Raw genomic sequence first — 18,645 nt, 5'->3', positions numbered from 1 at the left:
TCAGAAAGGCTGTCAGACCCCGAAAACCCAGAGGAGAGAAGGGAAAGTATTTTTTACCATACATCAAAGGAGTCACAGACAGCATAGGGAAACTGGTGAGGAAACACAACCTCCGAACGATCTATAAGCCGATCAAGAAAATCCAGCAAATGCTGCACTCAGCAAAAGACAGGAGAGAGCCTCTCACAGCTGCAGGAGTTTACCTCATAGCATGCAGCTGCAGACAAGTCTATGTAGGGACGACTGAACGCAATGTTCAAGCATGAATCAAGGAACATGAGAGCTATATGCTTAAAATGAGGCACCGAGAATTGAATGTGGTATTCCGGATGAAGCCTGATCAGCACATAATACAGTGGGACTATTACTTTCCTCAACTTGGCAACTTCCAAGTTCATAACCAAATCAAGATGAAGGATGGAGAATTGGGCAGGGGAAGTGCTGGGTAGTGGTTAGGCATCACAGATGGTCCTGTCTGTGGAAGAAAGTGCTAACAATTGCTATAATCATGGGAATAAAAGTGAAGTGTGAAAGCTAACATTATAATCTGGATAGCATAACAAATGTATAAAGCCCACTTCTCTAGCAATGCTAAGGAATGCTGGGAACTTTAGTTCTGTGAGATATTCAGCATTCTCTGTGAGAGAGCTCTGGTGCCACAATAGTTAGCAATAGCAATAGCAAGTACATTTCTATACCACTTATCAGTGCACTTAAGCACTCCCTAAGCGGTTTACAATGTGTGTAAGCCAATTGCCCCCAACAAGCTGGGTATTCATTTTAGCGACCTCAGAAGGATGCCAGTCTGAGTCAACCCTGAGCCTCTGGCTGGTATTGAACTCACAACCTTGCCACTGTGAGTGGCTGCAGTACCGGCATTTAACTAATGTGCCACCAGGGTTCCAGAATGAACTACAATTCCCAGAATTCCCTAACACTGAGTCAAGGCAGTTAAAGCAGTCTCAAACTGGGTGAGGTTGGAATTTTTTGTGGAGGGACAAGCTTGTTTTCTGCTGCTCCAGAGAATAGGACCCAGAACAATCGATGCAAGCTCCAAGAACAGAGATTCCACCTCAACATTAGGAGGAACTTCCTGACAGTAAGGGCTGTTCGACAGTGGAACAAAATCCCTCGGACTGTAGCGGAGTCTCCTTCTTTGGAGGTCTTTAAGTAGATGCTGGATGGCCATCTGTCGGGGATGCTTTGATTGAGAGTTCCTGCATGGCAAGGGGGTTGGACTGGGTGGCCCTTGCGGTCTCTTCCAACTCTACAATTCTATGATTCTAAGTCAAGCATGCAAAAGACAACAGTCTTTTCAGTAAATGGTTAATACAAGCAAAAAATAATTCAGAGGTGGTTGGAAGAATGTGACTCCTCTGTTAGACATTTGGGCAACGCTGACCCAATCACGCATTCAAGAAATGTATTGATGTTGAATGATATTTTTGCATGTCAGAACAGGATCATGGTGGCAAATCTATGGTGTTTGCATGGAAGATCTAGTCAGTTTTTCCCTAACAGGTTTTCTCTTTCATGAGTGACAAGACCATGAGACAACTCCACTGGATCAGAGTGAAGGCCTATCTAGTCCAGCATTCTGTTCTCTCCATGTCCAACTGGTTGCCTAACCAAAGCCTGCCAGAAGGACACACATGTAACCACACCCTTTCTCTCACATCCCCCAGCAACGGATATCCAAAGACATGCCAGTTGCTGGGGAATGTGACATGGAAGCTACCCCACTCATCCCCACCTCTTTCTTTAAATGTAGTAATTGGGTGACAGGTATATTGTTAGGACGATGATTTGAGAAACAAGACCGAAGTCATTTTGGTATCCCATTGAGCATTGTCAGTAGACACAAATAAGCTTGAAAGCGGAAGACAGAAAAGATGACAAATTACATCTGTGGGTGGGTGGGGGGTATTGAGAAGGATATGGCTATTATGAAAAGAGACTTCGGGGAAACCAAGCACAGAAATGCAACATGAGGAGTGGGCAAGAAGACAGGCAGATGCTGAAGACAAATACTTCTCCAGGACTTGAATGGTTGATCTTGCCTGCAAAGGGAACACAGGTTATGATGAGGAGGAATTGCATTTCCAACACCTCTCCATTTTATATCACTGGGTGGCAGACAGAGGGGTTGCCTATCCTTCAAACTGGTCTCTGATACTCCGCCGTCAGCCGCAATATGTGCTCCTCCATATTGCATACAGAAGTCTCCCATCTTCTCTCGGAAAGTTTCTGCATAATATTAGAAGTTCATCTTATTAACTGAAATGGAAGGGCAGGCGGTGACGAAATAGAAAGGTTGCCAATCCCAGCTTAGTATTTCGGACCTTGTTTGAATAGAGTAGGAGAACTATTTGAGAAGAGGTCTGGGGGGAAGGTGTTCCAGCAAATCCAAAATCAATCAATACTGTTTTAATTACAAAAATTAATTCATTTGCCGGGAGAGATACAAACAATGGAAGTTTTGTCCGGATCTGTTAGCAGTTGTCTCACCTTTTTTCATTCCACATTCATTAGTAATAGTTCCCCACTTCATATATTTATTGACTTTTCCAGGAAAGTGATTTGTTTTGATTTGCTTTTAATTTCCCTAGCCTGGGTCTTGCAAATGGCATGATAAGTTCCGAATGGGCTAAGACTAAATTAAGGTGAGGTGCCCATATCACACACAAATGCCATCCTTTCGATGAAGTTATTAGAGAAGTAGCCACAATATAAATTGCCACAGCAACCAAATCTGGGGTCAATGCCTATACTGAGGTTAAAGAGGAAAACGATGGGAATGAAAAGTTTTGCAAAGCATTGCCAGTGGAATTCAGGTGGGGGGCGAAACAAAATGGCTGCCCCCCATTAGCAACCATATTATCAGGTGGCAAATCGTAGGTTGGGCTTTTGGTTTATAGGCTTGTGATTTGATTCCCGGACTGACCCTCCCGTTCACTGATATAGGTCGCCCTCCGTTCGCCCCAAATGTCTCTCCCCAATCTTGCCTGTTTTAAATTTTATCTATTTTAAATTAATTTTAATTTGTATTTATGGTGTTGGTATTTTAGTTCAGATAAAGGAAAGGGGGGTATGTCATTTTTAGTTGTGTATGTGTTATGCATTCGTTTATGTATTTTCTTGTCACCTGCCTTGATCCTTTTGGAAAGGCAGGATATAAATAAAATCTATTATAGTTTTTTGTGGGTTTTTGGGGCTATGTGGCCATGTTCTAAAAGAGTTTCTTCCTGACGTTTCGCCGGCATCTGTGGCTGGCATCTTTATTCTCTGAAGATTCTCTATTGGATGAAGATAACTGTGAATGTCCGCCTTTCTCCTCACCTTTGAAGGAGCAAACCTAATATATTCTATGGCCCTGGGACATCCCAGCTCCAGCCAAGACCATAGAATTGGTCTCTTAATATTTCCCCCCTTCCTTCCTCTTTTGGAGGTGGGGAATTCTGATCACTGCCACATTTTTCTTCCCAGAAGTACTGGGAGTCTGAGGATGTTCAAGGCCTGTATTTCTAGCATCACGCATGTCAACAGGATGGCTTGACTCTAGATTAGAGGTGGTGAAAGTGTGACCTGTAGGCTTTTTGTGGACCTCAATGCCAGTCTCAGGCCCCCAGAAAGCCTGATTCCCCCCAACATTTTTAAAGGGTGCCCATGCCCCTCAGTGCTTCCTGTGAGTGGGGCATTTCACTATCTTTTGGGGTCCACAGCAACCCTGCCCCTCTTTTTCAAGAGTAATTGACTGGAGTATAGCCTTTCAAGATCCCCTGAAAATCAATGTATCTCTCTTACTCCAGATAGTCACTCACCCACACCCTCGAAATGCAAGCCTCCTCAAAGTGGCTTACATTTCTACAATCCACCCTCAACAAGACCCTTCAGACTCACTGCTGTTCTCGCATCAGCCAAACCTAATTGCAGTTCTAGGGCCTCATTCCCCCTTACAAATAAATCAGTTTGCGATCCGAATTGATGGATCGATTAGACAGCGGGACGTGGTTCCCACTACATTTGCCCCGATCGCATTTCCCCCCCTGTAAAATAAACCACGTGTGGTTCACATTCACAAATGAATCGATTCAAAATGGACCCACTGCAACCAGTCGAAGGGCAGATTAAAATCTTATTCTGATCCATGTCTGGTTCGCACTTGCACGGAATCGATTTATCCATGAAAAAATCAGCATCAAAAAGACATGGGTTAAATAGGTCTAGCGCATGCTCCCCCCCTCCTCCGAATCGCTTCAAGTGGAAACCAGGGTCATTTGAACGGGTTCAAACCAATTTGCGATCCAGTTTCAAAGGTAGTGGGAATCGGGCCTAGCATTCGGATGGGCAGCAGCATTGTGAAACTGATCTGACTGTGCCCATGTGGTGCTGCTCACTCACAGAGCCCCTGCAGATCGTTGGCACTCTTACCACTCTCCATAGAGAGTTTCAACCACAGCCTGACAGGGAATGGCTCTTGAATATAACAACCCTCGATTGTTGCTGTAGTGCCTCCTCATTTTTCAGCTGCTTGTTTGCTCTTTGCTGCTACTTAATAATCATCATTGTTTCTACACATTTGGATTTCTTTGGCTTTTTTTTTCTTTTTGAAGCATGTCACCATTGCATTTTTAGCAATCACATTACTCTTATTGCTCTAATGTACGTTATCTTCTCTGAGGGAAATTTTGTTCTTCTCGAAGACTGTGCCGTTGAAGTAATTGGGAAAAATAATGAAGTTCGTGATTCAGAGCTATTGCTGGTTTTGCTTCTGGTCCCTACTCAACTTATGTTGGATTACCACATACAACCGGTCTGAATACACTCAGGGCTGCAACCTTGAACATCTTTCCCGAATAACAATCCCGGCCACACAACTAATACGTTTACTCCTTCGACTGTTCCGTGCCTAATCCCATGCTGTTTATGTTAATCGGATTACTCGATTATAGATTATTTTAATATTGTAGATTATTTTAATATTTCATTGTTTAATTCTGTTTTAGGGGAGGGAGAGAAGGGGGTACTGGGATTTTGTATGGAGTCTTAATATGTAAGCCGCCTCGATTACCTTTGATAGAGAGACGGGATACAAATAAAATTATTATTATTATTATTATTATTATTATTATTATTATTATTATTATTAATTTGCTGTCACAACAAACAGCAGATTTTGACATTGGTTTCTACACACTTCACCATTTTGGTCACCCTCCTCTGGACACGCTCCAGCTTCTCAACGTCATTTTTGAATTGTGATGTCCAGAACTGGACACAGTATTCCAGGTGAGGCCAGACCAAAGCAGAATAAAGTGACACTATTACAGAACAGAGTGGCACTATTATATTATCGTCAATGTTTACCTTTCAGTATAACACTTCCATTGAAATTAAGCAATGAAATAGTTAATATCGGCCCAGTATACTGCCAAGATGTGGCATCCAGGTGGCGATTTGAAGGTTAGGGACTGCGCACCAACCGCATGGTCCCTAACTCTAGCATGTCACGGCGTTGTCGTAATGGTGGCCACCCATCGTGACATAAGTGATGCGCAGCATATAGACATCACTGTACATTGCTTACATCATGAGGGTGCCAATGACACACTCGTGATGTCTGCATGGCGTCCGAAGAAGAACCCGGTTTTTCCAGGTTCTTTTTGGAGCAGAGGAATGCTGCACAGTTTAGCTGCTGCAACATCCCTCCAGAGGAAAACCATCCGCCTCCAGCCAGCCCTTTTGAGGTGGTTTGTTTCGCACCATCATGTTTTCCTGTCTCATTTCACCCTAGCATTTAAAATGTGGGAGTTTCCATCTTATGCTTTCCACCACTGCAGCTCTCAAATAACTGGGAGAAAGAAAGAGAAGCAAACATGTTGCTTGACTACTTGATACATTCTAAGTAATTGCAGTGTCACACAACCTGTTTTCCATTAAAGCAACTCCATGTGCAGCTTGTCCCACACCAATGTCAAAAGGACAGGATGGTTCTCATCCGGAAACCCAAATGTCAACACTAACCCTAACAAGAAAACAACCTTTATTGTCAACCAATCAAAGCAACAGAGGATTTATAAAGACGCATCCTTGATATAGCTTTTACATAAGGCCAGAGAGCAGGGCAGGGCAGGAGAAGCCAATTGCTACATGTCGCCTCTGCGATTTCACTTCACTTGTTTAATAAATGGATTCTCAAGTTCCCTAAGTATATGCAACCTATGCCAGTCATTCTGACATGTGGTCAAACAATGCCCTCGTTCTGTGTTCAAAGATCTGATCGGTGTTGCAAAATTGGCTGTTACTGACCCTTCCCTTTTCAGTAGGAAAGGATGTGTATACCACATCGACCAGAGAGGCACATAAGCTCAGGGTTTTAATGTCAACTTAAAAGGAGGTGCCCAAGATACTGAACTCTATAATTTTTCTGTGGGTTCTCTGAAGATGCCAACCACAGATGCTGGTGAAACGTCAGGAATAAACTCTTCTAGAACATGGCCATATAGCCTGAAAAACCCACAAAAAAAACCATGGATGCCGGCCATGAAAGCGTTCAACTTCACATACTGAACCCTGTTCCCCCAAATTGGTTCAGTGCCTTGGACAGATCCATTAAAATTAATGCTAAACACCAGACCAGATTTACAGCCCCGTTGAAAGTAGCAACCTCACCATAGTGACGGTACTGTGTTTTTTGCCCCGTGGATGGCAAAAAAACCCACAGATGATTGCACCCATATTATTCAATGGTGGCAATGCCCATGCAGACACATGAGCACATCCACACGCACATGCCAGCATTGTATAATATGGGTTGTGGTGATCCACAGGTGGTCAAATCTACAGATCACCAGCCAAGCGATATAGAAGGCTGGATGTGCTACACTACAAGAGCTCAACAGGTAAAAGGTTATTTGAAAAAGCCCTTCCCGAAATCTTAAAAGGCTTGTGTTTGTTAGAGTAAACTAGACTAGATGTGCCAAGTGGCCTGGCCTAGTATAAGCTGGCCTTCTCTTTTGCCTGCGCACCAGAGCAATCTGACAGAGAAGTCTAAATGTCTCACAAAACTACAATTGCCAGGATTCCATAGCATTGAGCCCTAGCAATGAAAGTGATGTCAAACTGGATTATTTCTGCAGTGCAGATACAGCCCATGTCATCAGAGTGGTGAATCTCCTCCTGGTGTAAACTTTAAATAAGCTATCCAAGGTACTGAAACCTACTCCCAAAATAAGTTTAGTAGCCCTTACCAATTCCATGAGTCTACGACAAATGGAGAAAAATGGCCTCAGCAGAGTATATTTTAATACACCAACTTTCTCTCAAGCAACTGCTTAAACAGAGGTCTATCAGAACCTGTTGAGGCTGTTAAGTAGAGAAAGAAAGAGTTGAAGTCCTCACTAAAACCAGAGCCAGAACTAATATGCTAGCACTGCTAGGAAAACATGGAGTGAACTTAGAAACATAAAAAATCTCTGCAGCATGTTATGTCCTATTGGATAAAAGGCAGATTTCTGATGCATTAGCATTCCTTTAGAACTATTTAGAAATATTATAGAGCACGTAATATGTTATTTGTGCATTTTCATGTAATGACAAAAATGTACTGGCACCATAATGAAAATGCACACCTGTACCTGCTTTGACGGAGTAGCACTTAATGGCTCTTGTAACTGTACAAATGGATAAGCTGATGGGCAGAATTCACTTAAGAAACAAGCAAATTGTATTTCTTAATTTTCTCCACACATTATGACCATTTATTGCATTTAGTATGTAATGGAAATATTGTCTCCTTTGGGGCTTTGGTGGACACTGGTTTCTGTGCCATTTGAGTAGTGTACCCATTCTAGGGTCCTGAGCAGACAGAAGGGAAAATCTGGATCACCTCCAGAGTTTCCCAGCTCTTAGGAACAACTCACTGTCTCCATGGCCCACTCCCAGAACCAAAGGGCTAAATACCTACAGTCAGTCTACAATGCCCACTTAACAAGATGTACTGCTCTATTACTATTTCTCTCCTCCCCATTGCACTATTGCACTGTCCACAACTGCAAATCACCTCCCTTGTCCCACCGAACCACCAGCCCATTGGATGCTGCATGACTGGTCACTAAATCACATGATTGCATGACTGTCCAACAGCCAGAGGTGTGCCCACTGACAGATTGGTACAGCATGATCATGGAGGCCCGCCCTCACAGTGTGGCCAGCAGTGGCACTCATGCTAAAATCTACTGGCACAGCTACTGGGCATAGAAAACGTGACAACACTGACCATCGGGTCCACTAGCAGCCATAGACACTTTGACGGGGAGCCCACACAGCACCACAACACAGCCATCCTCCAGGCCACCACAGTCATCTTAGGTGACACAGCCACAGCCACAATCATGCTGCCACTGCCCAGATGCCACACCACTGGTGGGTGTACCCAACCATCAAAGACTGGTGGGAGCAGTTTGTCACATACATCTAGGGAGATGAACAATGACAGTGCCATTTCTGAATGCCACACTCACTCTTCTACATGACATAGGTGGAGCTCCATGCAGAGGTAGAGAAGGTGGACACCTTCATAAGGACTGCCAGCCTAGTGGAGAAGAGGTTCACAATCACCGTCTGGATGGACATTCCTCAGTGTAACCAAAATCTATGTACAGGAATTTTACTTAGCTCAAATTGAGAGGGGGTCGGCTACAAGGACCCTATGAAACCATCTCCCAAATGTATACTGAGGGGCTGGTGGATCCAAGAAATGATGCAGAGGCAGAAGTCTCCAATTAAGTATATTTTTATTTAAAAGAGAAAATCACACAGCAATTCACTGTCACACAGTCATTCATTCAAGGCTCAGGAAATCAGGGGTTAGCTTGGAATAGGTTTGAGGCAGAACTATGGGTGATACTTACTATAGATGGGGCTTGCTTCTGGAATCCAGTTGGGTGATGTAGGGCGAGATACAGCCATTCCGAGAACGTTGGTTGAACAGAAGTGCCGGAGCTAGGCTAGAGATCACAGTGACCTACTGTCCCCATGAACTCCAAACTAGCACACTGAGGGGAGATTTCCAGGTGGTTTTAAGGGATAAAACGAGTCGCATGACAAAGGTGTTAGAATGTATGGGGTGAGATAATCTGGTCTGACAATAGTCAAGGGAAATGGGAAGGGAGTTAAGTCATTAGCCGGCTCATCAGGTGAGACATCTTAGACAATCATCACCCATTCTGCTGATTATGGAGGTGATGATGATCCCATTTGCAACTTCCAAACTACCTGCTGGGCTAGTCCTAGGGGTTTTGTTCCCAAAAGGTCCCATTAGGCTGACCTCACCTGGGTGTAGTGCGTACATTTCCTGCCGCACTGGGGATTATGGCAGACTGCATGGCAGGGTCATCTGGAATCATGTGGAATATCACACATACACCAAAATTCAGAAAAATGCACTTTGGCTAATACCAGGTATACAGTGCTTGATAGAAGAGGCCTTTACATTGCCAGGATTACTTCCACTAACACCTCTTGGTGGTGCTGTCACACACCCCGATCCCTTGAAGTGTGCTCATAGTATACCTGAACCCCACATGAGTGCATCCATTGTCATCATTCTCCCCTTGTCACCAGACCTCCCCATGGGGTGCATCAGGTGAGGTTGACCACACATGTGCCACACTTGTCACTGTCTCCTCCTCTGTCCCCACCCATCCTGTCACCTGCAGAATCTGAATGGCTTTGCAAAAATGGAATTTCCTCAGGTAGGAAGAGTAGTAGATGGTTGCCATTATCTGAAATGATAGTTACTCCATCCTACTACTAGGGGCCTCTTGAATGGCATCCCTGTGTAAGGAGGGGATCTCTACCTTCTCCACAGTCAGTTGTCCCCATGACTGGCTGCTGTGATAAGAGCCAGGATGAGTAGGCGGCAGATGATATTGACTATGAGTTACTTTGAATTGCAGGAGCAGGCAGTTTAGGGTATACCCATTTTAGTCTGAACTTCCAAAGAACTATCCAAGGTGTTCAATGCTACTTCCACAATGGGACCAGAACTTTCAATAGGATTTCACCATCTCATTGACATGTGTGTGTAACTCTTAGAGAATCCATATATACACAGCTGAGCATATAACAGAATGGATCATGGCCCTGCGGAAGGGCTCTTTTCAGCCAGAAAGGTTGCGTTTACATGGGAATTCAATGTACACATAAGATTAGACCAGCCTTCCCTAACCGGATGCTCTCCAAATGGAGCCCAGCTTCCTGTAAAGGATGGTGAGGTGGATTGTCCAATAGGTCTGGAAAGCACCAGGTTGGGGAAGAACAGGCTGAAGCCATAGTAGAGAAACTGAGCTGTTTATTTCTAAAAATATAATATAACTGAGGCCTGTTTCTAAAAATATAATATCCATTTTCCTACCTGGGCCACTTGCATTTCATCTGTCAGTTTCCCCAATCTATATCAACACTTGATGTCTAGAGGTTGCACTTCCACTTCCAAACAATTATGAATTCTGGAAGGTCATTTAAAAACTAATAAATATGCTCTTCCTTGGTGGAGTTTTTCAGGCATGGCTTTGCAAAATGCAAGGCTCCAGGTGTCTATTATTTGACAGAAACCGCTTATATTGTGTGTGACAAGTTGATCCTGATGCTGGACAGAACAGTCCAGGACTAGGATGCTGATGTTAAATGTATTGGTTTCCCCCCAAATGATGTGCCAGAATGAGGCTGACCATTTCCACCTATCCTTCCAAATCAGTACGAAAGGTTTCTTGGTCTAATTCCGGATTTTTAGTCCAGACTGTTGAATGCTCATTAGTGGCAAAAAGCAAGAAAAAATAGATGAAAATACTTTTTTTAAAAGAATGTTTTATTCAAAATGCTTGTCCTGATCTCAAATTTTAAAAGTTTCTAAGAAATGTAATTGGAATGGAGTCAGTTTGCATGGAGCCACTTAGGTTTGTAAAGAGAGTGAAGAAGTTTAGTTAATTACACCTCATAACTGTGGGTAAACAGTCAGCCCAGATGACAATGAGATTCTGAGCTGCACATCTACCTAAATAAACACCGTTCTGTGCATGAAGCGGTACCATATTTGGAATTGCAAGTGGTATGATGTTAAATTAATTCCAGAATGTAGGTCACTGACTGAAGGACTCCTATGTTTGAGTCCGCTGTTTTGGAAGTCAGATGAGAATAGGTCATTCGGAGCCATTAAAAAGTTAAATATTTATTTAGGAAGGTCACAGGATCAGAGCTTGTAAAAGTTACTTTTTAGGACTCCTCAACCCCCCCCCCAAAAAAAAATCTGGGCTTGGGTTGCTGGAGCCCTGCCAAAGTAAGGCCCTAAACAGATCGGCACTTTGTGCTGGCCTGGGACCAAAAGTAGGGCTAGATAGGGCTGGGCGTCCAAACACGCCCAGCTCTATCTTTGCCACCCGTGCACCATATTGGTATGCACGCATCCATACAGGGTGTGCCATGATGATGCACGGATGTCCAAGTGCCCAAACAATGCTCTGTGGAAGTAGTGTCATCATGGTGCACAAGTGCACCTGTAACACCCCTTTAAAGAAGCTGCCTAGAGCGGCTTCTTTTTAGGGAGTGAGTTGGCGCCGCAATGTGCAGCTGCTGTGGCACCAACTGGGGGCAAAGACGGGCAGTTTTTAGCTTCCCGTCTGTACAGTCCCTAACCTTCCAAACTCTGGAAGAGATGAAGTGGGGATTGGTTGATTCAGTTCATATGATATTTTTTCTAAATGACATTGTCTAGAGCAGTGATTCCCAAACTTTGATTCTCCAGGCATTTTGGACTTCATCTCCCAGAATTCCTGACTGTAGGTCAAGGTGGCTGGGTTTTCTGGGAGCTATAACCAACCTCACTGGGCTGCTGTGAGGATAAAAATATTGGCTCCTCGAGGCAAAAATGGGATTTGAATGCAATGAACAGAATAACTTTAGATCACACTGAAAACAGCGTGACTTCAGAAGACACACATAGAAGAATGCACTACAATAAACATGGTATACTTATCAAATTTGCAGATGACACCAAATTAGGAGGAGTAGCTAATACCCCTGAGGACAGGATCAAACTTCAGAATGACCTTAATAGATTAGAAAGCTGGGCCAAAGCTAACAAAATGAATTTCAACACAGAGAAATGTAAGGTACTGCACTTAGGGCGGAAAAATGAAATGAACAGATATAGGATGGGTGACACCTGGCTGAACAAGACTTATATGTGTGAAAGTAGACCACAAGTGGAACATGAGTCAACAGTGCGATGCAGCATCTAAAAAGGCCAATGCAATTTTAGGCTGCATCAATAAAAGTATAGTGTCTAGATCAAGGGAAGTAATAGTGCCACTATATTCTGCTCCGTTCAGGCCCTCCCTACAATACTATGTCCAGTTCTGGGCACCACAATTTAAAAAGGATTTTAAAAGGATGTTGAGAAACTGGAGCGTGTCCAAAGGAGGGCAACAAAAATGGTGAAGGGTCTGGAAACCATGCCCTATGAGGAACGACTTAGGGAGCTGGGGATGTTTAGCCTGGAGAGGAGAAGGTTAAGGGGTGATATGATAGCCCTGTTTAAATACTTGAATAGATGTCATATTGGGGAGGGAGTAAGGTTGTTTTCTGCTGCTCCAGAGACTAGGACCCGGAGCAATAGATTCAAGCTACAGGAAAAGCAATTCCTCCTCAACATTAGGAGGAACTTCCTGACAGTAAGGGCTGTTCGACAGTGGAACAAACTCCCTTGGAGTGTAGTGGACTCTCCTTCCTTAGAGGTCTTTAAGCAGAGGCTGGATGGCCATCTGTCAGGGATGCTTTGATTGGGATTTCCTGCATGGCAGAAGGGAGTTGGACTGGATGGTCCTTGTGGTCTCTTCCAACTCTATGATTGTATGGTTCTATGGTGCTGCCATATCTTGTTGAACTGCAATTCCCATCAGCCCCAGCCAGCTAGTCAGTAGTGAGAGAGTATGAGAGATGCCATGCAACAGGATCTACTATATTTGATATAAACCACTGGCCACCAGGCCTGAATTACAACCCTATATAAGAGTTTAGGGGATTAGTGCTCTAAAGAGGAGCCGTTCTGCAAAGCTGTCCTGTCATTCTGACATAACCGAGGTCCAAAGCTAAGCCAGGCCAAGCTAGGAGACTAGAAGAAGTATCCCTTTGCAGACATTATTTTTCCACCATTCAGCAGTTCTCAGCTAATGTTTCCCCTCTTGAATAAGATTTTCCCAATGAACTCTGCCCAGCAAAACTTTATCATAGCTCTAAATAAGGAATGTAAGCCACTGACAGGTACAAGGAAGAAATGTGACTTTGCCTGGTGGTGAATCTGGACAATCAAACATTAAAATCTTTAACGTCGGATCACCATAAGCCAAGAGAGGCATTGTCTGCTGTTTTCAAATTACTGGCATCACAAGGGACTCAGTGTTACATCAAGACATCTTGGCCTTCTCTCTCCCAATGACGGGCTTTCTCCTCCATGGTCGCACTACTTCCCCCGAGAACATTTCCATTTTTGAACAGTCGGCAGAGAAAAGAGATAAAATAGCTTGCTACACATGCTGCATTTTTATTAACACGACGGTAATGCAGGTCACCTTCCAGAAAAAAAAGAAGAAGAAGAAAAGAAAGAAAGAAAGAAAGAAAGGAAAAGAAAAGAAAAACAACGTCTTCTGTACAAATGAGAGACGATTGCCACAGAGTTATCAAAAACAAATAATTGACTTCGGCGCCCAAGAAATTGTGTGTTTTTAAATACTATTCTCTTACGCATTCAGCTCAATGACTCGTTTTTACAAAATGTATCCGCGGGAGATCGAGATGACCTTTTGAAGTTTAAAATGCTTTATTAATAGAACTCAGTGGTGGACTTTCCAGGATTTATCTCTCTAATATATCGGGGAGGGGGGGATTCCTCTTCCCTTCTTATCCTTGTTTTGTTTTTTGTGTAGCAGCTTCTAGAATGTAATCCTCTGGGCATTAATTGTGAAGCCATGCATAAACTGCTCTGGAGATAAATACATTATATAGAGATGAGTAGGGATGCTGGATAATATTGTTTGGTCTAAATTTGTCTGCAAACCAACCCAATTAGCATTCCCCAGATTAATATATAGTTCAGCATGCAGTTATTAGAAAACAGTTAACAGTGGATTCCTGATACAGTTGTCATCTCAAAAACGTAATACAAGAATATGTTTACAGAATGTGTGAGCAAATGGTTGTGTGCACAGCTGCAGCAATTCTGGAAAGGCATGCACATATTAGGAAAAGATCAATACAAAATGCACACATATTGCATATGTGAGGGACACTACATACAGATATAGCCCAAGAGCCAATAAGCACATTGCAGCACCAATCCATTCCCCAAAAGAAGCTGCTCTGGGCACCTTCTTGGAAAGGGCGTCATAACCACCATGGCGCAACATCATGATGCTCCTTATACGCAGCGCCATTTGGGTGATGCACCCAAGGGACATAATCATGGTGCATGCTGTGTGGACGGGTGTGCACCAAGATGGTGCCCCAGCACCAGAAAAAGGACTTTGAGCGTGTGGACACTCAACCCTACCGCGCACGCAGGCCGGCATAAACTAATGGTTTGTACAACCTCTATGAGTCCTATTGCACAAGAAAACGCAGTGGACATGGAGCAAGAGAGTAGCGCCTTTCTCCATAACTTACCACATGATATTGTGCCACTTCGGTTCTCTTCCTGCAGGAGACAGTTCGAAAAGCTTTTGCCTTTTGTCAAAGAGATTTTTCCAGCTAGGAAAAAAAAAGATGCGCTTTTACAACTGTTTTCCGCAGGAAGAGAACTGAAGCGCTATGACATCAGGCACAGAGAAAGCTGCTGCTCTCTGGCTCCGTTTCTACTTTGCTTCCAGTGCAATAAGGCTCCTCACCTCTGCATCTCTATTTGAACCATTGTTGGGAGGAAGTGGAGGCTGCTCCCTCTTTCCTACTTTCTTTCTCATATTTAATAGAATCTGGAAACTCATAATAATAATAATAATAATAATAATAATAATATGATTTATTTATATTTCCCACCTCTCTCTGCGGATCGAGGCTGGATTACAACAGGAATGAAAATACAATAAAACAGTAAAAGTTTGCATCAACCCCCAAACTCTCCCACCATTGAAATAATAAAAATTCACAATTAAAATTTTCATCAATAGGACAATCTAAAATAATCAAAATGGAATGAACCATTAAGGTGGATGGGGGTATCCTTTGGTAGGTCAGGTTGGGAAGGCCTGCCGGAAGAGATCTGTCTTGACAGCATTTTTGAAGGCATCTAAGGTGGTGATAAGACAGATCTCTCCCGGCAGGTCATTCCACAGTTTTGGAGCAGCAGAAGAAAAAGTCCTCTGGGAAGTTGCCACTAATCTAGTTTTCTGTGGCTGTAATAAATCCTTCCCAGAGGATCTGAGAGTGTGGGGCGGATTATGTAGGGAGAGGCATTCCCACAAGTAGCCTGGACCCAAGCCATGTACGGATTTAAAGGTGATAACCAAGACCTTGTACTGCACCCAGAAGCTGATTGGCAGCCAGTGAAGGGTTTTTAAGACAGGTATTATGTTGTCGGACCTGGATTTACTGGTGACCAGTCTGTAATGCTGTAATACTCTGCCCTTGGACACTAATTGGCTGTGGGTGTGCTCACCTTCATGTTCCAGCTATCCTTGTGAACCCTAGGCAGAAGAAGCAGCATCTTCTGCCAGTGTGAAGCTGACTCTTTTTCCCTGGGGCTTCAAGGGCAGTCATAAGACATCTGGTCACACTTCCCCAGCCAATTGGTTGCCAAGTAGACAGTGCTGCACCTATGCGCCCCTGGATGCTCTTGTATACATGGGATGGAGTGTTACGCAAGGAGGTACAGGCTATGTAGTACATGCACTGGTAACTTCACAACTCGATTTCTGCAATACACTCTACATGGGGCTACCCTTGGGCTTAGTCCGGAAATGTCAGTTAGTACAAAATATGGCATCCAGGTTGATCACCGGAAAAACTAGGAGTGGCCATATAACACCTATTTTGAAATCACCCCACTGGCTGCCTATTGGTTTCCGGGCGCAATACAAGGCTTGGGCCCAACATGGCTTGGGCCCAACCTATGTAAGGGTTTGCATACTTCCATACAATCAGCCTTGCACATTCAGGTCCTCTGGGAGAAATTTATTGCAGCCTATAAAGACCAGACTAACTGCAGCCTCCCAGAGGACCTTTTCTACAACCGCTCCCAGACTGTGGAACGGCCTACCGGACGAGATCCGTCAAATTACAAGCTTAGACAGCTTCAAAAAAGCTGTCACGATTGATCTCTTCCAGCAGGCCTTTCCTAAATAAAATCACCCGGCCATAAAATGATTACTCCCTCACATCGTGTATTATGTGACCACTCTGCTCATAGTTTATTTTGTTATTAATAGTGTATTTTAAAAACAAAGTTTAATTTCAACATGTTTAATTCTTTTTTAGAGAGGGATATTGAAGTATTATATGCATTAAGTATTGTATGCTGGATGTTTTAACTATTTAAGCTGCTTTGATTGTTCTATTATAGAAAAGCGGGGTACAAATAAAAGTGGGTTTTTTTATTATTACTATGTCCTTCTGCAATGTCCCCCAAAAAACATATACAGTGGGACCTCACCATTTGAGCATCCGCAGATGGCAAGCCCCGTCGTCCTAAATGGTGGTGTATGCAACCATGTGCATGTCACACTGCCACTGCTTTTGGTTACTTTCTGGCTACATCTCTTCACCAATATTCTGTGTAGGACCGATGGCAACTGGAGTCCAACAACATCTAGAGGACCACAGACTGCCCACCCTTGAGGTAAGGCTTTGGTCTGATCCGGCTGGGCTGCTCTTTTTGATAAAAGTTGTATAGCCCTCCTTGGTAATTTTGTTTTAATAAAGCAGAATAATGTTACACTGTTATTCAGTGATAGAGACATTCTCCGTCATCATTAACCTTGGCCATATTTTCTGTACCATCTATGATGAATGTCCTCCTTGATTTGGCTTCTTGTTCTTGTCGCTTCATCCTACTCAGTGTTGAATAAATGTGTTGGTTTGTGTGTGTTGTAAACCTGGATCACCAGAACAGCTGTGTTCCTGACTGACAGCTGCAGCAGTCCAAAGGATTTCCAAACCCACTAGGAAGTCTTTAGAAAAACATACAAAGGAACACTTTGATTTGCCATTTCCGCCATTGTTACCCTCTTATGCAACTTCTGGCATGTGACAATTTCCAGCGTTGCCCATGGAACCAATTAATAGTAAATTATTGAGATTAAACAGCTGTTCCACACTATTTCACACCTGTGATTTCACACTTAGAATTCCTATAGTCTGTGTACACACACGCACATGTGTTTGAGGTCTATTGAAGGTGGAAAAATGATCTTCCAAAATAAAGATAAAGGATTCCCCCCCCCACCTGCCCCTCCTACATACACACACTAATGCTGCAGTGTTGGTCTATTCTATTCTAGTCTATTCTATTCCATTCCTTTTAGTCCCATTCCAAATTACAGCTTCACTGACATCCTAACCACAACTATTGCAAATCTAGTCCCACTGAACTCAGTGGTCCGTAGGCCCTGACACTATATTCTCACTTTGCATCTGACCAGTCTTTGGTAAGGTTTCTATGGGGCTTGACAGACCACCCCAAAAGGGCGGGCTGGAGGTGCCCAGTTTTCCTCCGGAGGGACACCGCAGCAGCCAAATTGCGTGGCATCCCTCATCCCCAAAAAGAACCTGGAAAAACCAGGTTCTTCTTGGGACATCGCACGCATGTCATGAGTGTGCCATTGGCGCACTCATGACGTAAGCGACGAGTAGCGATGTCTATATGCTGCATGTTGCTTACATCACAATGGCGGCCCCCATATGGATGGGAGGCCATCATTACGCCACTGCTGTGACATGCTAGGGTTAGGGACCGTGCGGTTGGTGCACGGTACTTAACCCTAGAATCGCTGCCTGGATGCAGCTTCCTGGCAGTATGTACCGGGCCAAAGTTCCCTCAATGTGTCATGTTAATTTCCCCCCTTTGTTGTTCACTGAATAGCAATTCAGATCTAGCTCTGACATCCTGAGAAATAATCTGAACTTGAAATGTTATGAAACAACTGATAAGCCTCAGTCTGAGACCCGCATGCAAAGCATGGACCCTGCCCCAAACCTATGGGCCTACCCAGACTCTATAAACATGAATGTCACTGACCGGCACCACTTTGGTCCTAAGAATCATTACTGGCTCCACTTATACCCATCTTCTTGAGGGAGCCCATGTCCCACTTGTTCCTGTCACTTGACTTCCCCTCTGCCTTTCAACCCAACCTGCACAACTGCATAGCGTAAAAGGGCAAAGGAGGCAAAGACAGCTGGATTTTGTTCCTCTCCGTGGTCCGAGAGCACTGACTGAAGAAGACGTGACATTGAGGAGAAGGAGTAAGCTAAGACAACTCCAGGAATTAGTGGGAAACCCTTGGCTAAGGTGCGGTTTAGGCCAACAAGGTCAACCTCTGATATTAGATCAGATTGGCATTCTCATTAGGTTATGGGCAATTATGACTAAGGACATGA

Source organism: Sceloporus undulatus, chromosome 10 (genome assembly GCF_019175285.1).
Source record: "Sceloporus undulatus isolate JIND9_A2432 ecotype Alabama chromosome 10, SceUnd_v1.1, whole genome shotgun sequence".
Taxonomy (NCBI): domain Eukaryota; kingdom Metazoa; phylum Chordata; class Lepidosauria; order Squamata; family Phrynosomatidae; genus Sceloporus; species Sceloporus undulatus.
Note: the sequence above shows the minus strand (reverse complement) of the source record.